Source organism: Rhea pennata, chromosome 17, assembly GCF_028389875.1.
Source record: "Rhea pennata isolate bPtePen1 chromosome 17, bPtePen1.pri, whole genome shotgun sequence".
Taxonomy (NCBI): domain Eukaryota; kingdom Metazoa; phylum Chordata; class Aves; order Rheiformes; family Rheidae; genus Rhea; species Rhea pennata.
The window spans coordinates 9145165-9170396 of record NC_084679.1 but is presented as its reverse complement, the minus strand read 5'-3'; the positions used below and the strand labels follow the sequence as shown (position 1 = coordinate 9170396).

Sequence of the window (25232 nt, the reverse complement as noted above, 5' to 3'; positions counted from 1 at the left end):
CCCTCCTAAGAAAAGGAAATAAATCCCTTACAGATCATTCTTTACCATAGCATGTTCTGTACTGTTCCCTATAGAGAACTTCGGTGAAAGTTGGCCTCCCTTGACTTTGTAGAAAAGTTACTACTCAGCAATTTTTTTCCACCCAAAATGATGAAAAACACCTTGTTCCAGAATCCTATTTCTGGGCCGTAATTTATTTCTCTCTTCTCCCTTTACACCAATACACATTCACTCATGTCTGCTGTCCAGCAAAGCATTAATTCCAGTGGCTTGACAAGAAGCTACTGCACATTAGCCTAGAACCACTCCTTTTTCTGCCTCTCTGACCTATGCCAACCTATCTTACATGTTCATGCAGTTTCTACCAAGTTTTTCTTTTTCCACTGAATGTCATACTTTGTTGCACAAACCTTTGAACACAACATACAGTCCAATCATATCCAGAGCCAACAACTTTATCTAGCATGAGCATTTAGCATCATAATCTACATGTTGTACCACAGACAGGGACTCAGATCAGATACTTCACCCGTAACTGTCTACTTCAGATAAATGTCTTGCATCTTATACCCTTGCCAAGCAGTATTTTGGGAGTTAGAATTAGACTCATCTTGTCTTAAAAGCAGAGCCACCAGTCGAGAGATGTCTCTCATTTTCCTTTTTTCTAGCACTTGGCAGATCACCATTCTCCTGTCTTTTTCACATACCCTGGAAGTCCTGGTTAGTTCTCCATAAACAGTTGTATCTGAAGTGATTCTCAAAAGTGGTTTTCTCTCCAATGCATCATACCAAGAGCCAGATATTATACACCACACCAAGTCTCTCTTCTGTTCTGTTTGGAATACTGCAGTCTCACCATACCTGCTGGTTTCAATATTCGGAACTTAAAGCACTGCTGAGCTGGCATCCAGTGGGATTTCAGAGTGGAATGTAAAGAGGAATTACTTAGAAAAAAAACCCTGCAATGATGGAGTCCTGCAGCCAGAAAATGCTCAAATTGCAACTTCCCTCCCACCAAGTGTAAAGAATATGAGAGAAAGAAGAAAAACGTAGATGTGCTTGCCCTTCAGGGCTGGTCAGATAAATCTACAAAATGAGTGTGCTCAGAACTGACTGTAGTATGTGCTAGATAAATAAAAACAAATCCAAGCACAATCACTATTAATAGGAAAGGCCAATAAAATACATGTGCTATGTATGTGGATATTTTGAAGTAGACTACTCTGATGTCTTCTATCATATATCAATACAGATAAAGACTGTATAATAGAAATAGAAATAGAATAGAAATGCAAAATAGAAATAGGAATATTCTGTATTTTATATTCTTTATGATAGGAGCCAGCTATTTTTCAGTTTAAGCATGCATCCACAGAGAACTAACCACAACTGTCATCACTGCTAGGTTTCTCTCAGCTGAGCTCTCCTGGGAAAGCACTTCCCCTCATTTGTACCATACCAGCGCAGCATGATCTCAGTCCCAACTGAGGCCTCTAGGCACTATGGCAACATAGTCTCCAGATAAGCAAGGTGATATGCGCAGTGCAAAACTCTTCATTTTTAGTAGACAGCTTGGAAGATACAAAGATAAATTACTGAAACTGTGGTAAATATAACTCAAGCACATCTTTAACTAAAGCCCCTATTTTTATTGCTTATTCCCCAAATCCCTCCCCTGCTTCTTTAACCACCTCTACTGATGTTACAGTAGGAGCTGTTTGGGACATAGTTTACATCTATTATTTATTCTAAAATGTGCTTAGCTCATCCCAGGAATATCAAAAAATAAGAATTACACAGAGTGGGACAGACGGTTAAAAATGACCTTTTTTTGGGGTGTCACTGCTGAATAAAAAGCTGAAGCATTCATTCTTTTTAAGTCAATAATGACAGGATAAGTGTCAGACTTAACCCCCTAAAAAGTTCCACTCTAGCTCTCTGCAGCTTAAAACTCCGTTAAATTTATTCATATTTAATTCCACCCTCAGAAAAATATAGTCCTCTTCTGCCTTTTAGTTTACATTAGACATAGTGAATCATGGAAATAAAGTGACATGAAACCACATTTATGCTAAAGAAATCATCCCACATCTTTTCAGATTCTCTTTCCTGCTATTTCTGTACCATGCCTCCTATTGAGTCTGTGAGATTGATTACCCAAGCAAGGGCTAAATGCATATTCTTGACTCCAGCTATGTAGACACTCATATTCTCATCTTAGCATGCCAATTTAGAGGAAGTGGATGCATTACCTGTCAGTCACAGAATCTGAATGAGTTGATATATGACTATCTGTCTGAGCCGTGCCTACAAACAACACAGTGAAGGTAACGTCAAAACAAAGAAAATCATCTAAAAGTGCCAATAGTTTCCTTTTCTTTATGTTTACATAGGGTATGAATGATCTGGCAGACAGGCTTATGTCTCTGCATGTAAGAGATCAAGGGCAATCAAACACCTAACCTAGGCACCTTGGGTACCACGAATCCAGAGCACAACATCTTCCTAGAACTGGAAGCAGTGTGTCTAAGGCATCAGGTTGGCCCTGGAGCCAGAAGGAACCCATGTGAAGCCAGTTTTGAGCACAAGTCCTTTGTCTCCTACAGCTCGCGTCATCCTATTTTACCATTTCTTTTCCAACATCAGGAAGAGATTTAATGTTCCTGAGACTGAGGGAAGCACTCTCAGCTAATCTCAGCTATGAGGAAACAAACAAAGACCAGGTCTTGTTCTCTCTTGTTCTCCTGTATCAGTTACTACCACGATATACAGTAGATGAAAATGTAACATACAGAGCATATAACAATGACAGAATCCCTTTCTCCCTAGTTACATATATGCTATGAATTTTTTGGCAGTAGCCTTTAGACAGCTCAACAGGCAGGTTTACTGCTTAATGACTCACTGAAACAGAGAAATATATTCTAAAAGGGTAATGCAATGTTCAGTTCTACTCATCACCTTCTGTTTTATCATCCATTCTTGCTGTGCAAAACAGAGACAATCTTTCGCCCACTGATTAAGAGCTATTCCCACAGTTCAGGTCTTAACTATTTGAAAATTCTCCATTTCAGAGACATGTCTCATTACAGGATTACTACATCAATAACTCATAGTGTGTCATGGAATGTTTTAGGATGAAAAGCATCAATTTGGATAATATTAAAGTGTGTTTGAGCTAATTAGGCAACAGCTAGTCAAAATTATAAAGTTCAATAAGCTTTGCATTTGATATGACCATTCTTAAGAGCACAAGTGATATCTTTTTATATTAAACTAAGCAAAACCCCAAAGCTGTCAGATACATTCATTTAACAGCTCAAACACTGAGCTGTTAAACAGCTCAAAACAACAAAACTTGTATCCTAATCCATGTTTTTTTTGCATTGCTAATTTTTTATTATTTACGAAGTAAAACAGATATGACAATCTAAGAACTACAGATGATGCTAGGTAGGTCTCAAAAAAATCATTGTCATGAACCCTGTGCCTCTCCTCTCCTCTCTCCCTGTCCCCCACCCCCCTGAAAATCAAAGAGTGGGCTCTCACTAAATAACCTTCTTATAGTCTTCCCCAGCTATCGGGAGTGGAGATACAAGTTCGGAACAAGTTTTGTTGTCTTCATCTGCTTCATCTATTTCAAGATAAAATACTGAAGTGAAAATACAGGTTTTGCAGTTGTTTTGGAATTACTAGTTGTTCCATTCAAATGTTATTTCTATTCCAGTCTCTCTGCTATGGAAAAAAAGCAACTAGTACTTTTTGCTGACTGAACCATGGTAGAATAGGCAGTTGACGGAGAGTAAGTATTCTTTTCAAGTCAGATCCTTTTGCAATACCCCAGATTGTAAAGCAATGTTGAAGCATTCTACTTGTATTCTTTTCTTGACTATAAAATGGTTCAGCTACATGAGGTGCAAAACCAGTTATTCTCCACCACTAATAGAATGCCAAGTTTAGCTTAGTAACTTGCGTGCAACAGTTTACACTGTTTCAGATCTTTCACTTGGCAACACAGTCAAAAAACTGCACATGAAAACACAGTAGACAAGCCCTGATAAAAAGCGAAAATCGTAACAGAAGATCTGCTCAGTGGAGAAGTGTTTAACCCGTGTAGAGCTCAAATCAAGACATTACCTTTGCTAGCTTGCACAATATCCTGAGCCAGTATTTGAAAGTTACACTGTGGGGACTCCAGTTACAAATCTATTTGTTCTTTCAGCTGACCCAAATGGTAAAAGAGAATCTGGACTCTACTTTTTGATATGCTTCAAATTACTTACAGCATTGATATAAAGCAGAAAGTGAGTCACTCAGCTGCTCAACATTTACCATTCTTAGTTTCATATAACTATAGGTCACTATGGATTTACTGTATTTTCACCAGAGGGGAAAAAAAAGGAAAAAAAAGAAAAATGTAGAGTTGCCTCATAATGTGCCATACCTTAAAATATTTAAGATTTATAGCTTTCAGAAATCTTATGTCCAGCTACTGAACTTCAACTCCTTTTACCCTACAGAGCATTAATAAATACTATGCATATCTTTCATCAAACATATTAACGATGTGATTAGAAATATGGATACCAGTTTAATTTTTCCAGTAGCTATGGTTGCCAATGCAGGCAGGCGTTCTGTTTAAGAGTGTTTATATCTACACTAATCTTCCAAAGTGTAGACATTTTCTTCTCCAATTATCTTGTACATACAGACTAAAGCAAGATCAAAAATATGTCCTCAAGTAAGGGCCCTCTCTTAAATACTAAAGACATATTATTGTTGCATTTCACATTTCACTTGATTCAATTGTGTGCACATTGGAAGAACACCTCACATACTTCAGCCGTCATCTACAATGTTATGCAACTTTATTTCCTTTATATGTGATGAGCTGTGCAAATTTGACTTTGCATGTTGTTTCTAATGACTCTAACTTGGAGACTTTAATTCAAAAGTCAAAAAATGGCCTACTCAACACTTATCATGCTACAGAAAAAATCTTTTAGCATACCAGTTTGCAATGATTTAATTTGTTGCTGTTATTTATCTAGCCCTTTTGTGATCTGGAACATTTCCACAGATACTAGCCATTGGAAATTCCATTCCCAACAGCCTCAGCAGCCTGCTCGTTACCTGGTCAGCTTGCAAGAGTAAGAATCACAAGTTACAACAATAGTAACTATCATACCAGCTATTATCATTGTGCTTCAACACTAACATTTAAATTTGTACTATATGTTAGCCATGGAGAGCATAAGTGCTCAGGATTTGAAGGTGTTTTTTCCCCACTCACTGGTTATCTCAAGCTAAAAGAAAATGGTTACATAATGTTTGTAACTAAGTCATGCCTAACAGAACTTCCAACTACTCCCATGTGCCCAGTCTTACAAGGATGTTGTGAAAGGTTTGAAGACGCTGCTTTGAGCAAAGGTTGGCCCAGATGACCTCCAGAAGTCCCTTCCAACATAGAGTATTCTATGATTCTAAGACAAAAAAACACTCTCTGGCTTCTACAGGCATCTGCTATGAGACAGGACAAGGACAGAAGAATTCCATCTAGAGTGAGTACTGATCCATGCTAGCCAAGCAAAATATTGTCATGGTTAACACTGTGTACAGCTGCAAGGGAGGGGGATCAAGATCAGGGAGAAGAGAAATGTCTATTCAAAAATAATTCCAGCATTAATAGAGGTAACAAAGGATCCTTCCTCTGTTTGTGGACTTGCTAGGATCTACATCACTGAGACTAAGTTCATGTTGCCAGCTTCTCAGACAAATTACTCCCCTGAAAGGTGCTGCTGCTTTGGAAACTTCCCAGGGGAATGTAGTTAACCTCTGGCTCTCACTTAGGAGCTGTTTATTTGTTCGGAACAGGACTCTCCGGTGAGTGTGAGCAAGCTTGTGCTTTAGGAAGAGCTGGGTATTGTTAGCAGGTTCCCCCTTACTTCTTTGAAACATTTTATTCTTTATTCAGCAAGAAGGGCTTAAGAGAACAACTTCCTCTGCTCATTAGGTATATTCTTCCATCTGTTTTAACACTTGAAATTAAATTTCAGAATCAATTGAAAAGTTGCATTCTGCTGCTGCTTCTGTATTTCGGGGCATGCAGGAAAAAATGCACTGCAGCTTCCTGCAGCTATATTCCTCTGAATCATGGAAAAAAGATGGGCTTTGTATCAGATGATGTGCATTTTTATCACTGGCTCTGTTACTGATTCCCTTTATGACTTGGTATTTATTTCTTTACCTTAGTTCTCTGATTTATAAAATGAGACTACTACTCTTACAGGCCTAGTACAGCTGCATAAAAATAGTTAGAAGCTAAATTTACTTAGATTTCTATTGCAGCTAATTATTTTTTAAAATATGGTACTTTCAACCTTCTTGAAAGAATTGCAGCCCGCAAAGCTAACTGGCCCTGAATGGTGCTAAAGCTCTGTGGAAGCAGCAGAACCCATAATTAGCTCCTGAGCGTACAGCAAAAATCAAATAGTCCTCTGACCATGCTGTGAAATGGCAATGTTTTATCATGTCTGTTGTACTGAGGTCTTATTTAATAATAATGCAACCAATGGACAAACAAAATGTTGCTGTTTGTGTTGTTTCTAGGAAAGGAAGCACAGGAAATAATTGCCAGTGATCTCATTAGTCTTGTTAAATTACAGTCCTTCAGATATAGCCTTAAAGAATCTTTAGAAGCACTATATATCTGTTCTTCTTAGCCCTTATCTAAGGACGGGGGAAAATCCTACATACCTAATGCAAATTCTGGAACAAGCTTTCAAACCATAGTTTTTCAATCAACAAGGATATTGAAAAAAAAGGCAGTAAAACAACACAATATGTATCTGGGGAAAATGTCAAGTGCTTTCTTTACATTTTCAGTGCGTAATTAATGCTGTGCAGAACTTCCTCTGCAGCTGGGATATACTGTGACATCTCTGAAGGGGTAATCATGGGAATTGAGGTTTTTATTAAGTCTTTTTAAGAAGTATTGTAATGAAACAAGAAGAGGTCGAAGCATTTCAGCATGAATTAAACATCACCCTTAACTCTGGTGTAAAATAAAAAAGTTCGCTCTTTCTGTTGATTTCAGCTGCACAGAAAGGGAAGACTGAACTTACACCTCTCTTACTTTTATTTGGTATAGGTGTTGATGCAACAAATACTTCTACTTGGATGTACAATTTGTTGTTTATTAAGCTTCAGTATCAATTCATATTGCTGCCAGGGGACACCTTATACTAAAGGATGGAAGAAACTGCCCTGCTGGCTCCTCAGAGCAGAGTGTGTCCCTGAATGCTCCACTATTTTACAACCTTAAAGCACCCTCATGGTGACTTCACAGTTTCCAATAAGCAATTTATTGTTTAATCCTCCAAAACACAGTGACTCCTATATCTACTTATCTATTTCAGACCTATGCTAATAAGGGAAATTACAGTTGCTGACCTCCTGACCAGCAGAAAATGCAACATGGTCTATGATTAGAGCTTGTATTATACAGACTCAAGCAATTACCAGCACTAAGAATATTTGTTATTCCATAGCATTTGTGCATGAGTGTATGTTATGTCCATAAAACCTTTTTGTTTAGTTGATTCTTTTCCAGTTGTATAATTTTCTATTAAAATCAGATTTTCCTTCAGACATGAACGAAGTTGTGCTGTCAGGTATATGGGATCAGTTGAGAGGCACCTCAAGCTTCACATGCTCCAGGAAAGGTGAAACTGTAGTAAATCAAGCAGAGCTGAAATTCCATTTTTAAAGACCACCAGAAGAAGACTGATAAAAGGCAACAGATACCCCATGAGATTTAAGCGCTCAGTAGACTCACAAAGATCAGTTTTACACTTTGCAAGAGATATCAGCTCATCAAGAAAACGTGCTGATTTCCAGGTCCAGACCTTCCTGTTAGGGCACTTACAGTCGTGTGCCATTAAGACTGTAGAATCCTTAAGCTCATCAAGAGGAAAGGCAAAGACACCTACAGAGTCTGTAAATGACAACAGGAGGAAGCAGCCAATTAGCATATTGGTATAGTGATCTAAATTACAGTGAAGCCTGCAGAGGCCACAAAGGATGCCATACCGTAAGTCACTATTTACTTACGGGGATAGGAAGAAGACAGTCCAGCAAAAATCCTCAGAGGCAATAGCCAAGGCATACTGAGATGATAGGAAATAGAGGAGACAAATGGCATCCATACTTTACTTCAGTAGCTTGCTTCTCTGCAGAAGAAACTTCCCTCACTCTTCCTCACTCTCTCCTCAATGCTTCTAAATGTCCTAGAATTTTTCAACCGTCTGGAAGTCGTGTGTTACACAGTTTCCTCTACTACCTCTAAGGCAGACTGTATTCTCCTTGCACATCCATCAAAACCATTCCTGCAGGGAAATGCTACCAAGTGACAGCCACGCTTTCCTGTCTTTCTTGGAGCTAGTAACTGGCTCTGCAGCAGGTATATATTCTTTTGATTAAGAGGAAAACTCTGGTAGTGAGCTGACCAGGTTTTTATTTGTTTCTCTGGTGTATCATTATAGCTGAAGATAGGCAACTATTTCAAAGAGGCACAGAAACAATTATGTGTTTGCTATGTGAGTCCCCAAACCATCTATTGCTATAATTTTCTTTACCACACATCAGCTTCTACTGTAATGAGATCCTGAGTTAGAGAAAAGGGGGGAAAAAAATCAATAGAGGTCCTTTAAACTCTACTGTGTCCAGACGAAGCACCAGATAACATCAGCAGCAGGTTTCATACAAATTAAATAATAAAATGCTACCCTTTAAATGCAATCTGCAGTCAACATGATGGTCATTGTTCTGCTTACCCTTAATTCTCTAAATTACTCATTTTTAAGTATGACCTTCAGAACATACATTTTATCTGAAACACAGTAACAGTGGTTGTGCACACAGCTAGGACTCTGCCATCAGTAGTAGTGAATCATTAAGAATCTGAAAAGAGGGAATTATGGTCTGAAGTGGAAAATAAAACCCACATACTTGTAAGGATTATTTTCTTCTTGGCAAGTTCCCTACATTTGTCAGTACATCCACTTGAATTTCCTCAAGTTACGTATTTTCATTCAAAAAAAAAAAAAAAAAAAAAAAGAGAGAGAGAAGAAAAACCAAAAAAGTACAACTCTCCAGTAGATGGTCTGTTCATGGTATGATACATTTATTGCCAAGTCACTAAATGCAACCATCCTATTCATACAAGGACTTCCACATGTGCAAACTTCTATTATCTGGTAAGTTGTAACGTTGAGGCATCAGGACAATGTGAATAATTTCAATTACACTTTGAGGTTATATATAGTAACAATACAAGCACGCTACTAACAAAGTATTGCCATTATATCCCAGTGTTCCCCAAGTAGGATCTAGCACTTCTGATGGTCAAGGCTGTAGACAACTGTTTTGTGTGGTACTAAGAGGGAAAGAAGGAATGGACCATGGGTGGGTTCCAGGAATAATAAAGTTTGGATCAAATATTTTTAAAATGACATTAGTAAGAAATCCTGGTCAAAAGCTTCAAATTTGACCTCCTCTGATAAAACCCTTGACAACATTTGCCATTGGGAAATTATTCAAAACAGAATTCTAAGCAACACAGAATTAAATATGAAGCTCCTACATTCCCTCTGCACTTACATCAATGCTGCTTTCTACTGGGCATTTTCTGCCCATGCTCAAGTCATCTAGAAGCCACAGAGTCATAACTATGAATCCAGGCTAAAGCTTTATCAAATGTACTCCAGAAGCTGCATTAGTGAGGCTCAGTACCATACTAACTATGGCTGCAAAAATTCCCACTAGAAACCGGTGAGATCCAGCTAGCTCTATTTAAAAAGCACCATATAGATTGCCTTAAGAAGTCTGTGTAGCAAGAAGTACGCTGCTAATGTCACAGATTATGACCATGCACAAAACAAGCTACAAATAAAAGCCATGGTAATTTTGAGTCTCATGCTTGTTTTGGTAGAACACCAGTATGCTACTAATTTCAAGCTCCCCTGAAAATGCAGGAAAGCCCTTCTGACAAGCAGGACAAGGCAGAGCTTCGACCCTGCAAAGAGGTTATGAACATGCACATTTCAGAGAACTCTACAAGGAAATAATGGGTTTGCGCATGGAAATCGCTTCATAAAAAATGATGTCCAAATAGAGGAAAAGTTTGAGAATTAAAAATAACAGGAAGTAAAATAACTTAATCTACTGATAATGATCCTACACTCATAAGATACTTTCATTCCAGTAGATCCAAATAAAAACAATTTGTGGTCTACAAAAGGGAGGCAGGCAGGCAGTATCTGTCTATTGATCTGCAGATGAAGTAGAGCTGGAGCTTTCCATGAATGACACCACCTTTCACTCCATGCAAAACTGTCACTGGCAGTATCAGGAAGACAACTGAATAAAAGATTTGCTGCCCCTGCAAAAGAACGAGGGTTACTGGCAGAACAGCTCTGTGAGGATTAGTTACAGAATTCATGCCTGTCTGCCAGGTCAATACTTTAAATTTAAAACTAGCCTGGGATTTTTTCATGCATTTCTGTATAAAATATATAGAGAGAGGGGATCGGGTACTGGAAAGATAACAATACTCTTTTTATTAAGGGACTGGCTGTTATTTCTGTGACTAGGGTAACTAAAGCAGGTTATTTATCTACTCTCTAATCAAACTACTCCAGCTATTAAAAGTATTTTTTACACAATTTTTAGAATTCAAATGAGTATATAAACTGAGTGAAATGATTCTTGTCTCCCTACAGGAATATGGGAAATAAGAGCCAGAAGTTTACCATGTACTTAAAAAAAATTAACTTCCCTTTCTGTGAAATAGCTTCTTCTACATGAAAGTAAAGGACAAGCTTAATAAATAAATAGATAAATAAAATCAGCAATTCATTTGAAATACTAGCTACCTTACAGTCAGTGATCATACGGCATGATTTCAGGTGAACAGATATCAAACCTAATGTCAGAAACAAATCCCAACGTAGATAATTATATAGTAGCTATGCTACACACTCAGCTCAACAGTACTCAACCCCTACCGGCTGCCAGTGAGCATCAAAGCACTGACACTGGTTCACCTGAGTTAAAGGACTAGTTCTTTTAGCTGGAACCAGTAGCGGTCTCCCCTTTGCTAGTCAGATCGAACAACTGAGAAATCACAAAACAGGCTTCACCAGCATGTTACACCTCTAGTAGTCACAACTGGAAACAATATCCGTGTTTCCTGCCCTGCCCTGCAGAGCAGTCATGCTGTTAAACAGCCTCTATGTTTTACCAGAAGCTTGTTGCACTTCAGCTGCTAATCAACGATTGCACTGTGTATTTTACGTACTATGGGAGTCAAGAAAAAAATCACAGAAATAAACTCAATATCTTAGTCAAATTTGCTCACTGAAAAGCTGCGTTTCCCTCCCTCATTCTGCTTACCACAAAACGATTACCTTCCTGTAATGCTACTAACCTAAATTAACCAGCAGTAGTCTAGCAAAAGGTATGCTACCTGCATGGCTACAAATACTGGAAAAGCAGTGTTATCACCTAACAAAAGTAAGATTTTGAACATTTCTGTATTTTATATGCTGATTAAACTCTAGTTACAACTAATTTTTATAGTTGTGATTAAAGCTTGTATTTTTATAAGCCAAAATTCTCATATCATGGGCCATAATCACTCAGTAAATTATGATAAGCACCTTAAACAATTATGCATGCATGCATGCAAACATCCATATTATTTTTAAAAGTATTGGTGAAATTTATCAGCATAATATAATTTGAAACCCTTTTAACATCTACAGTGACTGAAATGCTTAATTGAGATAGGAATAGCTCTTAATTGAGATAGGAAGTCATATGTGTAAATGAATTTAACATCTACATGTACATTTATGTACAATATAGACATTACGTGTTTATCATATTCATAAACACTCCAGGGGGCCATCCTAAATGATAATACTTTTTCCTGAATAATCTGACAATAAGGTATTTACAAGAAACCAAGATTACGATATAAACCTTTAAAAGTTTTGTAAAATTGCAGACTTACTGACTTCAAATCAAATGCTGCAGAAAGAAAAAACAGGTGACTGTTTACCTGAAAAATATTTTCAAGATTACAATTTGTCTTATGTTTCTCGGGCCACGAGAATTTGCCTTCATTTGCTCATTTCCTAGGTTGTATGCATAAATATTTCCTAGCTCCTTTCTAAGATGGATTACAGCTTACCTTAAGAGCTGTCCACCAACGATAGTATGCTAATTGGTTACATCCATGTACTTGCACAGAGAATTGATGCGAGTTCCCTGAAAACGAAGTTACAATTTTAGTAACAGAAAAAGAGGGCACTGAAGCTATAAGTATTTATATAGTTTATATAGTATAGTATATAGTATCATCCAATAGCATCACAATGTCTGTAGATAGATCTTTCTCTTAAAGTTATGAGCTCTGGAATAATTATTCTACAACAGAACTAGCTACTGCAGCCTAAATAGGACACTAATTTTAACTGAATAAAACCTATGTAAAGAACACATTTACACTGCCCCAAGTGGCTCAGAAGCACTGTATCCTAGGCACTCAGCTCCAGCAAGTAGCCACTGAATCTACCGCTGCTACTGAAGCATTTGTCAAACACTCACATTAGAGAAGAGACCAGACGCTCAATGGTAACATAATGCCTAAACATACAAATTGACACATTCTGGAATTTACTAAGAGACCCAGAGCAGAGCTGATACCTATTTTCCACTTAAAGTCAAAGAGTATTAGACTCCGAACTTATTTCAGTGGTTCAAAAAATCCTGCTGCATAGCTATCTGTATCTTTAGATCTCTAAACATCTTTGCAAATCCAGCTCATCCCTTTATATCCCGTCTTTCTAGCAATGGTGTTAACTTTGTAAGGTACTTCTCGTCCACCTCAGCTTACAGCTGCCTGACAGAAAGCTATTAATGTCCAATATCCACTATCTACCCTCATGGTAATAGGTTTCTGCTAACGTTTCCATTTCTACTTCACCATGACCCAGAAGCGTATGTACACCTGGTAGCCTTACAGGATAAGCAGCCTGCCATCAGCTGGGTCACAAGGATCCTGTGGACAGAAATCTGTGCTCTAGCAGGCTTTGAATGCCACCCCCCAAAAACCAACCAAACAAAAACTGACTACTGACAAATCCTGGGTTTGCAGGCGGTAGTAATGTTGCCTAATATTAGTAAAGGCAGTATCACAAGCACATTTTCAAGAGCAGAGATTAAACATATATATTCCACCCAGCTATCACATTCCCCACTAGCCACTTCAAACCCTGGTATTGGGCACTGAAGACCAGGAGACCACACTCAGCCACGAGCTGAACAAGAATACAGAGCTCTCGAAAACATACACTGTTTCAGAAAACCTGTCTGCTTTATTTCATTTTTACATTTGACGCCCAATTTATATAAAAATGCTACGTCCATGTTACACATAGCAAAAGGAAAAAAAAAAAGAAAAAAGATCATCTTCAGCAGAATCAACACCTGAATATTTCAGGCCTTACAGCAGCCTTATTTAACAATGTTACAGGCCTCACGATAGCCTTACTGAGCAACTGCAGTCAGGACTTGATTTAAAAACCTTACCAGAGCCACAAGCTCAGTAGCTATAGCAACATGCTTAACTTCTGAGAGGAAAAATTTTCTTCTATTGGTTCAAACAAGATAACCTGCCCTAAAATAGATGCAAAATAGCTGTCATTGCAGATGTGTAGTTTCAGAGAGAACACAACCATAAAAATCAGATTCTTTCAAATGCACAATGCTCCCTTTTACAGAAGTCAAAAAGCTAGCCTACAGGCAGGGGGTGAGAGTTGAGTTTAATTCCTTTACTCTCAGTGTTTTAAAAGCTAAATCGTTTATCTCAAGGCTTAATTGTGCCTTTTAACAAATTAGACTTCACTGGAAATCATTATCTGTTTTCCCCCTTTCTGTTACAATTCAAAGACAGCATCTGTTAAAGAGCACATATGAACCATTTCCCCCTCATTACTCAAAGAGTAAAAAGTCATCCCAAGTTCACATTACTTCAGAAGGTAATTTCTGTTCATCTGAACAATTTGGTATGTGTTCATTCCTTTGCGCACAGCTTTGCAGCCCAATTTCCAGAAGTGTGCTGACTTAATTTGTTTTGTACCCATTCACTGTGACCATGCTAAAGAAACGGCATGTTTTTTAAGTCAGTGTTCCATGGCAGCACTGCTAAAAATACCCTCTGTGTTGTATTTGTTATACTGAGTGATCACACATGCCTCATATACAAATTACACCAAGAGAAACAAAACCTGACAGTTCCCAGAACCTTTACAGGCCACGAACCTGATCCATACCCTGGAGCCCAGGAAAAGCTGACTTACCGGGGCACCCCCCGTCCGGAGCAGAACGGGCGGCAGCTCCCCCCTGCCCACCACCAGCGGGCTGGTTCAGAGCAGCGGCTGAAGCTCCGCGCGGAGGCTCCCAGCAGCAGACCCCTCCCCAGTCGTTACACGGCTGCGAGCCGGCCCGTCCGAGCGCGCCGCTGGGCCTCCTTGCTGCCCGAAGTCTGCTTCAGGCGGGCCCGCAGCGCCTCCCGCAGCGCAGAGCCCCCGCGTCAGACCCCACCAAGCGCGGTGGACTGGGAGCACCCCGAGAAGCCGCCTCGGGAGCACAGCTGCTCCGGCGCGTCCTCCCAAGGACCCCGCTCCCGCTCGCTCGCTCGCCCTCGACAGCCATACGCTGTGCAGGGTTCCAGGCTGGAAAGACTTTCTCCAGCAGTTTTCTGGGCGCAACAGCCTCGGGTTTTATTTGTTTGTTTGGATTTCTTTTTTCTACTTCCTCCTGCTACAATTAGACTGCAAAAAGGAGATGGCATAGCCATTAATTTTGCACTGCAAGGGCCCCAGTCAAGCCAATTATCAAGAAGTATTAGTACTGCAAGCCAGTGTTTAATTTGTGGCCTTATTCACAAACCAAAAAGATTTACAAACAAAGCAACCAGCAACAGAAAATCCAGTGTTAATATAACTCAGAATTTTGGCTTAACAAAAGAAAACTCACAAAAAAGAAAAAGATTTGAGGAGAACTAAAACAAAAAGAATCATTTTATTTTTCTGATTTCAAACTTAACCATTTTTTTTATTATGTGTAAACAGTGGTTTCTAGTGAAAAGTTTCTCCACTTATTCTGCTTCTGTTTTGTTCATAGACTAGTAGAATATGGATTTAGCTAACAGCACTTTTATCTGAATTACAAGAATGATAAAACTTAACCATCTTTGTAAAAGGTTTTAGATCCTAAGCTTAAAAGAAAAACAGTAAGGAGTGCGGGCTACACTGAAGGCTCTACCTGCTCTGGTAAGCAGGATTCATTTTTTCTTTTGTTAAGGCCTTATATGATAGTTTCATTTCTGAGACACAAAGTGAAAGTTGATCTGAAAAAGTTTCTTTTTTTTTTTTTTTTTTTTTTTTTTTTGAATCTGATTGTAGGGAAAAATATCAAAGAACAGATATCACTTCAAGTTTAGAATAAAAACTCTCTAATTGGAAATAGATGGGCATTATTCTTTTTTCCTGAATTGCTTTTCTTTTAGCTTTAAAGCAATACCAAAGTAACAGATCTACAAAAGGCAAGCAGTATTTTATATCAGCATTATGTTTTATATTGGCATTAGAGAAGTCCAGAACTAACATATCATGTATGCTCTTTCCAGCTTGATGCACAGAAATTTAAATCTGAATTTTCCATATCTTTAAGAGAAGTGAGATAGTTCACTCTATAAATGTAACTTGTCAAGAGTTCACAAGATTAACAGTATTTAGTAAAAAAAAAAAAAATCTTACTCTGAAGCACTTCACCACCCATATAAAAACTTAAACTTGCTCAATCCTTTATGTTGACAGTATAATCCTATAATATGGAGTTGCAGAATAAGGTCTGATCCCACTGGAAACAAAGGAGTCATGTGAAGACTCCCAGTGAGAAGCACTGCAATAGACCATTCCACTGCACTGGTGGGAGACTGCTTGGCTCCAGTCTGGATGCCAGTGGGTAGCTTTCCTTTCAGTAAACCAGCATATATTACTATACTGCAATACATGGCCTCAGGGTATTGAGGGATAATCCCTGCTGGACAGAAAAGGGAGATATGCTTCCGTCACTGCTGCAATTAACACACATGCATACTTTATAACATGTCCAAGAGTTCCCCTATCTCATTTCAGGTATGATGAAATGTTTTCATTTGGTTCATCCAATTTAAAGAATTTCTTACTTGGAGTTTATCATTCTTAGAGTCATTTGGACAGCTCATGAGAGCATTTCATAATGTTAGAAGCACCAGGAAAGGGACACAGAGTTATATATCTCAGCAAGGAAAAAAAATATTTCCAACTACTTACAGTTTCCCCACCCAAAGTATTTTAATCAAACTATTCCACTTAGGTCAGTTGGCTGTTAAAACAAACATTTAACAGCGCAGATTTGCAGCACTGCTTCAGTAAGAAATTGGTAGTTAATGTTAACCACATACTAGGCAGGGAGCTTTCTGAAGTCACATTAATTTCGAATTACAAGGTTAGTTTATCTGGACAGAAGGTTCCAGTAAAGTTCTCACTGTTGGTATCACAGTCAGGAAACCTGCAGAAGCCATTTAAATCCCTGGTCTTAACATACAAGCAAACCTTCCCACTGCACAGTTCCACTGGGAACAAGTTTGTTTGGATTTAATATTGAGTAACTCTGTCAGCAAAGGTTCAGAACACCTACTGTTTATACCAGACTTCCGGGGACGCATTTATTGTTATAATCTGCCTGCTAGCATCAGTCACAAACATGGTCTCATTTCCAACAGAAATCCAGTACTACCAAAGTAGGCCATTTCTGGCTTGGTTCTGCTACCTCTTTAAGAGAGGAATACATCGAGATTCACACGGAGCTGCTTGGCCCACGATATGCACGACAGAAATAGGAGCATATGCACAGTGGGTATAATGTTCCCAGAAGCATCAATATATTTGCATTTCCTGAACATACACTGCTCATATCAAGGCACATGCAGTGTGCTCTGACAAAGGCAAATGGTATCAGGCAAGAACAAGAAGCACATATATTAGAGCAGGAGGCATAGTTAGGATTTCCTAGTGTCAGGAGGTCTGAAATACAGGCGCAAAATCCTCAAATTCTCAGACATACCCTATGTCTCAGAAAACGTTTAAATTTGACATGTTTAAAATTAATCTCCTGAGGAATGCACTGGAGATACCATACCTCCTGAGAGGAGCAGCTTTTACTGTTAGATAAGATTAAAGGAACAGAGTCAGAGTTTAAGATAATATTCCATTTCGGGGCAGAATTACAGACTTCTAAATGCAGAGCAGACTGAGGAAGGCTGACTCTTCCAGTGATTGCTTTTACCATTTTACCGGCAAATAAATCAGTTTTACAGTTCAGGGAGCCCATCTGTGTCTTCAGAAGACCACCACTTCTTTTCCATGAAATCGCCTTTCATTCCTGGCTGTTAAGGCATCGCATAGACTTTAAAGAGAAGACTACCATTAATAGTTTTGCCTTTATAGGCAAGCCACAGAGAGCAGTAGTCAAAAGTAACAGTTACTACCTTCATTTTAAAGTTGGAGAAGTCAGAAAGTCAGAAAGGAAGTGGCTAATAATGAGCTATTGCATCTTAAAATGAAGATGTACAGAAATTCTTTAGGGAAGACTTGCAATGATTTTAATTAGATAATTGTTGGAAGTGAATAATGCTGGTAACTGCAATATTTTAAGCATTTTCAAACAACATAAGAGAGATTGTCCTATTTTCATAAGTTCACTGAGGCTGATGCATAAGCAAGGAAATAAAAGTCATTTTTGAATCTCCCTTCTTTTTAGGAAAAGCATTACAATTCAGTGACCTTTTTGCAAAATGGTGGGGGAAAGAGAGCGAGGAGGGGGGAGTTCCTATTAAAAACATCAGTCATTTCAAAGTCTTTACAAGTTTACTCTCCACTTTAGCTTTTTCCCCAGAAAAACAGGGGGATGAGAATGGGAATTGGATACACAAGAACTTCTTCGGTTCTAGCATTAATGAAGTGAAACATCATAGTTGCCCTGCAAGGGTGGGTAAACTGACAGAAACAGCAGGAACGAGTTGACCTAGGTATTTCATCAGCAATTAATTACAGTAAAATTAGTAGTTGTAACCTCTGATGAGATTAGTTAGCAGATCAAATGATTAAAACAAAAATGAAACCCTAACCCAACTTTTATTACTGTAAAAAGAGGGTATCTCCCAAAAACTTCTCTTAAATTTTGCCAGTTCAAATGTTCTCTTCGCATCACTCGGCGCTGCAGCTTCCCTGGTCCTGAAGCAGTCTGGACGGGCCCCGTGGACCAGACTAGGGCGCTGCCGCCCTGACCAGCCTCGCCGGGCCTCCACGCACACCCCCCGACCCAGCAGCTCCCTTCAAAGCCAGCCCTGAGCCGCACCTCGGCTCTGCACCCGCCTCGACGCTCGCGGGAGGGTCGCCGGGACGCGCTGCCGTTGCCGCCGCCGTGCCCGTCCGCGCGGGCCCTGCGTCGGGGCCGCCCGGCCTTCTCCTTCCCCTGCGGAGCAGCCTCGATCCCCACCACCTCCCCCAACATAGACGTTGCGGCGTTGCTGTCATTGCCCCTTCTCACTTGCAAACGGAAGGCTAAATACTATGAGGATCTCTTAATTCAAATATAGAAAAGGGATTTTTAAGACAAAGCTATGCATCCGTAACACTAAATGGTTTCAATGCCTTGAACTGTAGCGATGCTTCAGCCGAATTAAGGATGCAGAGCTATAAAGCACAGCCTAGTCTCTTTAAAGACCTTTAAGTCAAAAATTCCTGTGGACTTCAGCAGGTCACAATTTGGCTCTTCTGCTCTCTGTAAGCAGCTTTATAGCAACAGGGGCTAAGTTATTTCCTGGAGGCTCAGGGGCATTGACTGAAAAAACATTAATCTTGATCCAATATGTTTTTCCATCCCTCACTTAACACCTCTCAATCAATGCCAGCAATACTGTAATTGATCTAATTTTGTGTCAGTCACTCTAACTATTATTCAAAGATTTTTCTCAGATAGACTTCTCAAGTAGAAATCTTGGCAAGGAAGACTTTGTTGTACGTCAAAAAACAAAGAATGACAAGAACTAATGCTCATGATCAATGTTAATATCCCTACTCACGCATAAGAAAAATATATACATATATTTTTGACTGCCTCAAATACCATTTTTTATTTTCTGATGTAGTTGGTGTACATGACTTATTTCTCCCTGTTGGAAAGGGAATAGAATCAGCTACCAGAATTCAAACAGATTATCATGTAGTCTATTAATGCCCAGTTTCATAAACTGCTAGGCTGTATTCTCAGCACTGCAGCTGTTTATATATGGGGGGAAAAAAAGCAGGGGGTGGGGAGATTAATCATGTTCTTTTTCTAAGAGCAGACTGAATTTGTCAGTTGGAGAAAATGGCTCTTTAACTATAAACAAGCAAAACTAAAGAAGTTTGAAGGAAAACAACCAAGTCAGGGCTAATAATTCAGAAGGAAATGGCTCATCCTCTGTATTATTCAGTATGTGTTTAAGTAAAAGACAAATTTACAACTGTTGTACTGACCTCTATAATTTACTCTCCAATGCGAGATCCAATATAGGGTGTCAAATGATACCTGATCTCTAACAATAGTTAAGCAAATAAGACACACTAAATAGAGACAATTACATTAGCAGAACTGAAAACTTAATTTTTAGAATTAGTTATTACATGGGGACAGTCATGGAACATGAAGAAAGTTCTATAGACTCTTATACTAAATATGAATATATTTTTTCCAAGTAAACTCTTCTGTTTCTAGTATTTTGGAGGCAGAGAAAAAGAAGAAAAAGGCACGCAACAAATTGATACCTTACTCTAGGTGTCAAGACACTGTCATGGTCTGAGTGGGGTCAAGTTCCAAAACATCAATTAAACTGCACTGGATCAGGTCTTGGTTGAACCTAAAAAGTCAACGTCACTGCTGTTAAAGTGCATTTATGCTGTCTCTTTTCCTGTTTTTTATTCCTCCATGAACCAGAAGCATCCTGTCAACAATCACAGATTTAGCTGGTTATCCACATCAATACATATGGAATGGTCAACAGACAGTTGCATTGCATCAGAAATTTTTAAGATACTGGCCTAGTTGCTTCACAGGTGAGTAAATAAGTCATGTGAACTGATCCCTTGAGTAATACTTAACAAGCCTGACTGTAGTTATTGTATCATGCTATACTTTAAATTGTCAGATCCAAAGCGCAAACGGCACATAGTTCTCTTATAATTTTAATACTGGCAATAGGTGTGTGGCTGGAACAGCTCTGCTACAGTAGCTGCTAGCAGAAGGATAAAGCCATGTCTTTCCCGTCAACTCACCTCTGCCAAGTAGCCTTAATAAAAGCCTCTCAAAACAGAGCCTCTAAAAGTATAATGTCTCCACAAACATTTTCTTTGTCAGCAAAGTCTTTTTGTCTTTTTCATTTCTTCTTCCTTATTCACATAGAGATTTAACAATCTAGCAATCCAATCTGCAATCCAGGCTTGTGATCAGTGGCACAAAGTCTAGCAGGAGACCAGTAATTAGTGGTGTACCCCAGGGGGCAATACTGGGTCCATTCCTCTTCAATTTATTCATAAATGACCTGGAAGATGAGATGGAGTACACCCTCAGCATGTTTACTGATGATACAAAACTGAGAGGAGTGGCTAATGCACCAGAAAGCTGTGCTGCCATCCAGAGGGACCTCAATGGGCTGGAGAAGTGGGCAGAGGGGACCCTCATGAAGTTGATTCTGCTTGAGCAGATGAGTTGGACTAGATGATCTCCAGAGGGTCTTTCCAACCTCAACCATTCCGTGATTCTGCAAAATAGCTGTTGACACAACCAAGGACACAGTGACCTGTGGCATGGGCACAACAGCCAGGAACTGCAGCACTAAATAATACCTATTAGTCATTCTCAATGTTTCTCTTAAGTATCTTACCAGTTGTCTTTACTAAAGCATGAGAATCTTCAGTTATGAAGAATGACAATGGATTCCTACCTAAAAAACACTTAGGATAAACTCTGTATCTCACTGTTTAGTCCTTCTCTGAGCCACTGTTTTAAAAAAACAATATACTAGATGAGCTGCCAAGTGATACACCATAGCTATATTAATCAGTCCAAGTTTCCCTAATTCCATCTAAATGCTGTCTGAGATTCTGACACACTTTTAGCCGAGAGGAAAGAAAAGACTAACCTGGAAATCCTGAAAGACTGAAAAACATTCCAAAGACACTAGCCCTAAACTAAATAAAAATTAACAGGAGTTAAAAAAGAAACATGGACCTTTAAAATAAAATCAACAGGTCTTAGGAAGTCTATTGTTCAAAGGAAGTTTAAATTTTCTAGTAAACATATTGTTTTTGTAGGTCTAATAATTTTGACTAGATTGTTTTCTTTATAGTTACTGATTTTATGATAAAAATCTCAATTATATGAGCCAAAACATAGCTTCTTTTACAGATCCAGCATATGTATCCATAGCATTTGACCACACAGATACTAATGAGAGTAGGCTCTCATTATGAACAGGCTGTTCATATTTAGGTACATCTGACATGTCATATTTTTACAAATTAGGAAGAAGATTAAAGTCATTCCTTCGAAATTCAGAGTGCAGAGAACTTAATGAAAAGCTTAATTTTTAAAATATTTTTCATACACAGTATCTAGTCTGATTAAAATATTTACAACTAAATATGGAAGCTTTATTCTGCAAGATGTAATTCTGTTACCAGTTAAATATTGTCCCTCTTGTTAGAGATTTGACCGGTAAGCAGGCTCTGTAATTTTTAAATCTTTACAGACATATTCCAGAGCCACTGAAAAACAAATTTTCCTATGCTTCATGTTAAAACCAGTTTCACATAATACTAGTCACTGTAAGCCAGATTCCTTTTGATCATGCTACACTGCAGATCTTACTACTGACCTTGACAATATTACAATAATATGTCAGTCCTCTGACTTTCTCCCTGCTGAGAGTCCAACTGTATAAACTATTTTGTTCAAAACATATTGCTGAGAGGAAAAAGGCACACTGTTCCCCCTGCACAAGCTAATAGGCAAATGTTCCAGAGCAGTTACTTGAGTGTCTAGACAGTATTTCTCCCAGGGACACACTTTACATAATAAAGTTTTCAACAAATTAACAGTGGGTATGGCTTCTAGTTTCACTAGTTCTTGCACAGTTTTTTATCCTCACAGTAGACAAGGATTTAATTTGATACAGTCTTCTCTCCCTGTTAAGTACAACCCTCCCTTTTAGCCATGTAGTTGCATCTTAATCATACATTGGTTTACTTTGTAAAATGTATTTGCTTCTTTTTAAGCAGACTGCAATTTCTTCCACTAAAATAAATAGCATAGTATCAAATTTTGGACCACAAGGCCACTGCAAATTCTCCAACTCTTTCATGGAATACTATATATTAATGCTTAAAACTCTTCATTAAAAATGCTTTTGAAAGTGTTTTAAAATGGTTTAAGAGATTATCTACTTTGGTTTCACAGACAATGAGTGGTTTGAAAAACTCTGCCCAGAAATGACTGCTGTCAGCTCAGGACCTATCAAAATTTCAAAGTTTGAGAAATTAGTTATTCAAGAAAATGATTTCAGTACAGGGCTGGTTTATTTTAGATTTCAAATTGAGTCCTTCATTAGAGATTTTTAAAGCCTGTGTATGGTCTGGCCTAATCAAATCTTCCCCTTAATGATCTGACAACACACAAACGAGAAGGTTTTTACACCTACCATATAGCGCTTTCTCATTTGAATTGCTTTCAGGAAAGATTTCGTACATGATTGTTATCATTCTTTATGTTTGAGGGAAGCACGAACTTGAACTTTCAATTAATTTATTGAATCTACATTTTGACTACTGTGTAAAAGTAACCTTTCTCAGTTTCCTCTATGTTAACAGTCTTGTGATGCCAATCAAATACAGCAGTAAGGTAGGAGCAAGGATTATTAGCTGTCTTCTGCTGTCTTGCTTCTACTGAAGTATAGCTTCTACCTAAGCACAACTATATAACTTCCCCCAAACCATCAAGCAAGACTTACACTCAGCAGTCAAGAACAAAAGAGACCTAACGCATCATAGCAGTCATCAGGTAAATGGGAAGTTCCTAAAACATCTGGAAAAAAATCCTACTTCAAATTGCAGGCATATTATCTGTAATCGTAAATGAATTTTTCTCTAAAATAATTTTCAAGTCTTAAGAAAGTAATTTTGTATTCTGAATTAGTGAGGTAATTTCATCAAAACTTACTATCTTTCTGCAAATGGATGTAGTTAAATATCTGGCTCTCAGCTGTACTGAAATGGATGTGTTCCAATAGGCTGCTGGCATCCTACCAGTGAAATGAAAGCATCTCACCTTTGGCAATACAGACTGCTCTGATATCCATAAAAGGACATAAAACTTTCTCCTCAACACAATAAACTCTCCTCCCATAAACAGATTTCAGCTAAGATGCATCAAAGTCTCACATAGAAACTCAGCATCAGATAAAAAAAAACTTCTGTGTTTCATTTTTTTGCAGCAAATTAAGAGTTAATACTGTTCTGGAGAGTCACAAAACTGAAAAGTAATCCATTTTAAATAGCCTTAATCTGTTAGAGGTAGACAAAGTCAAAACGCATTTTCATCTAAAAATGTCTCAGATTCTGAAGGCCCCATATATATGTACATCAAGAACCCACATTTTAATATTCATAGAATTCCTTAGTTTTATGTTCCAATAGTATTACCTTGAAGGCTAATGGAGTAAAACACATAAGTATCATGCATAAAATCTTCTCTACAGGCAAAAGTTAGTACCATTACTTAATATGTAGCGCTAATGCAACATGCTGTAACGTACAGAGAAGATGAAGTCATGGAGTCAATGCAACAGATCTCAGTTTATTGGTAAAAAGCAAAACTCAACATAATGCTTACTACTGTGATTAGTCCTGTTGAATTCAGCAAAACCATTTAGCAGGGCAGGTGTTATGTTAACTGAAAATACGGAGTGTTATTTTACATATTTGATATAATGAAGTACTGATATGGAAAGATAAAAGAAATGGAGGCAAACACACTGTGTTATGAAATAAGTTGTTTTCCAAGCACAGATCCATTAGAATTTGTGCATCTTTAATGCATCTTCAGCGGAACTTGCAACAATTCAAAGACATGGACACTTAATGTAAGTATTTAAAGACTTTGGACATTTGTATCTGAAATTAAAGGAAAGGCAAGAGATACCCCAAGCTTATTCTCTTTTTATACTTAAATACAGCATCAGGGAAACTACAGCTGTAACAAAGCAAATTTAGCTTGGATTTTTAAATATTATAAAGCTGTATTTCAGACCTGGAAGTTTCTAGCAGGGTTACTCAGAAGAAAGAGCAGCTAGGTGTAAGGCATGTCTGCTAAGGGATGCAAAATGCTTTTGAAGAAATCAGTTAGAGTTTCTGTATTCTGATTGATATTCTGGGTATTTCTGACAGTCTGCCTACACTATCTACCTGCTTCTTGACAACTGTTTTCTCTAAGTCAAATATAACTAGATATTTAAGGTCAGCTCTCGGTTTCAAAAAGATAACTGTCCATCTGCCCAGCAGCTGAGTATCTTGACTTTGTACAACCTCTTGGGTAGCTGCAAAACCGAAGAAAAAGAGAGGTGTCAAAGGATCTTCTTCAGAGCTTTTCAAACAACACATTTGAGCAATGATATTTCCTTTTGTAATAATAATTTGAGATTGGAGAATTGGCATCCCACTCCAGAAGAGCTGTAGAGTTAGAAATCCCCATATTGTTTACTCAAAAAAGCAAAAACTACTCATGATTTCTGTTAGTGTTAGAAACAGTTCCAGACTGCATAGGCTTTTCCCAAATCCTTTGGGCACAAGCCTTTTTAATATCTTCAGTCCAATAGCAATGGCTCAGGATGCAAATTAAGGACTTCATTACCATTTCCTGTTTCTTAAACCTTTACATCATTTATCTTACTACTCCTTCACAATTCAGCAGGGCAGGCCTGTGATGGTATTTTTCTACATAAATAGGAGACACCAAAGATGAGA

The 25232-nt window shown here is 38.3% G+C and overlaps 1 protein-coding gene across 8 annotated transcripts in view; it reads right to left on the bottom strand.

The window, feature by feature from the left end:
* The window catches only part of ARVCF (ARVCF delta catenin family member), a 292145-nt gene that overhangs the window by 211215 nt on the left and 55698 nt on the right, over window positions 1-25232 (bottom strand). For 4 of the 8 annotated variants that reach the window (XM_062590417.1, XM_062590416.1, XM_062590418.1 and 1 more), the window contains one exon: window positions 12257-12333. The exons of the other annotated variants lie outside the window; for them this stretch is intronic. The gene's annotated coding sequence lies outside the window, so the exon portion shown is untranslated. The remainder of the gene's footprint in view (window positions 1-12256; window positions 12334-25232) is intronic. 8 annotated transcript variants of the gene reach the window in all.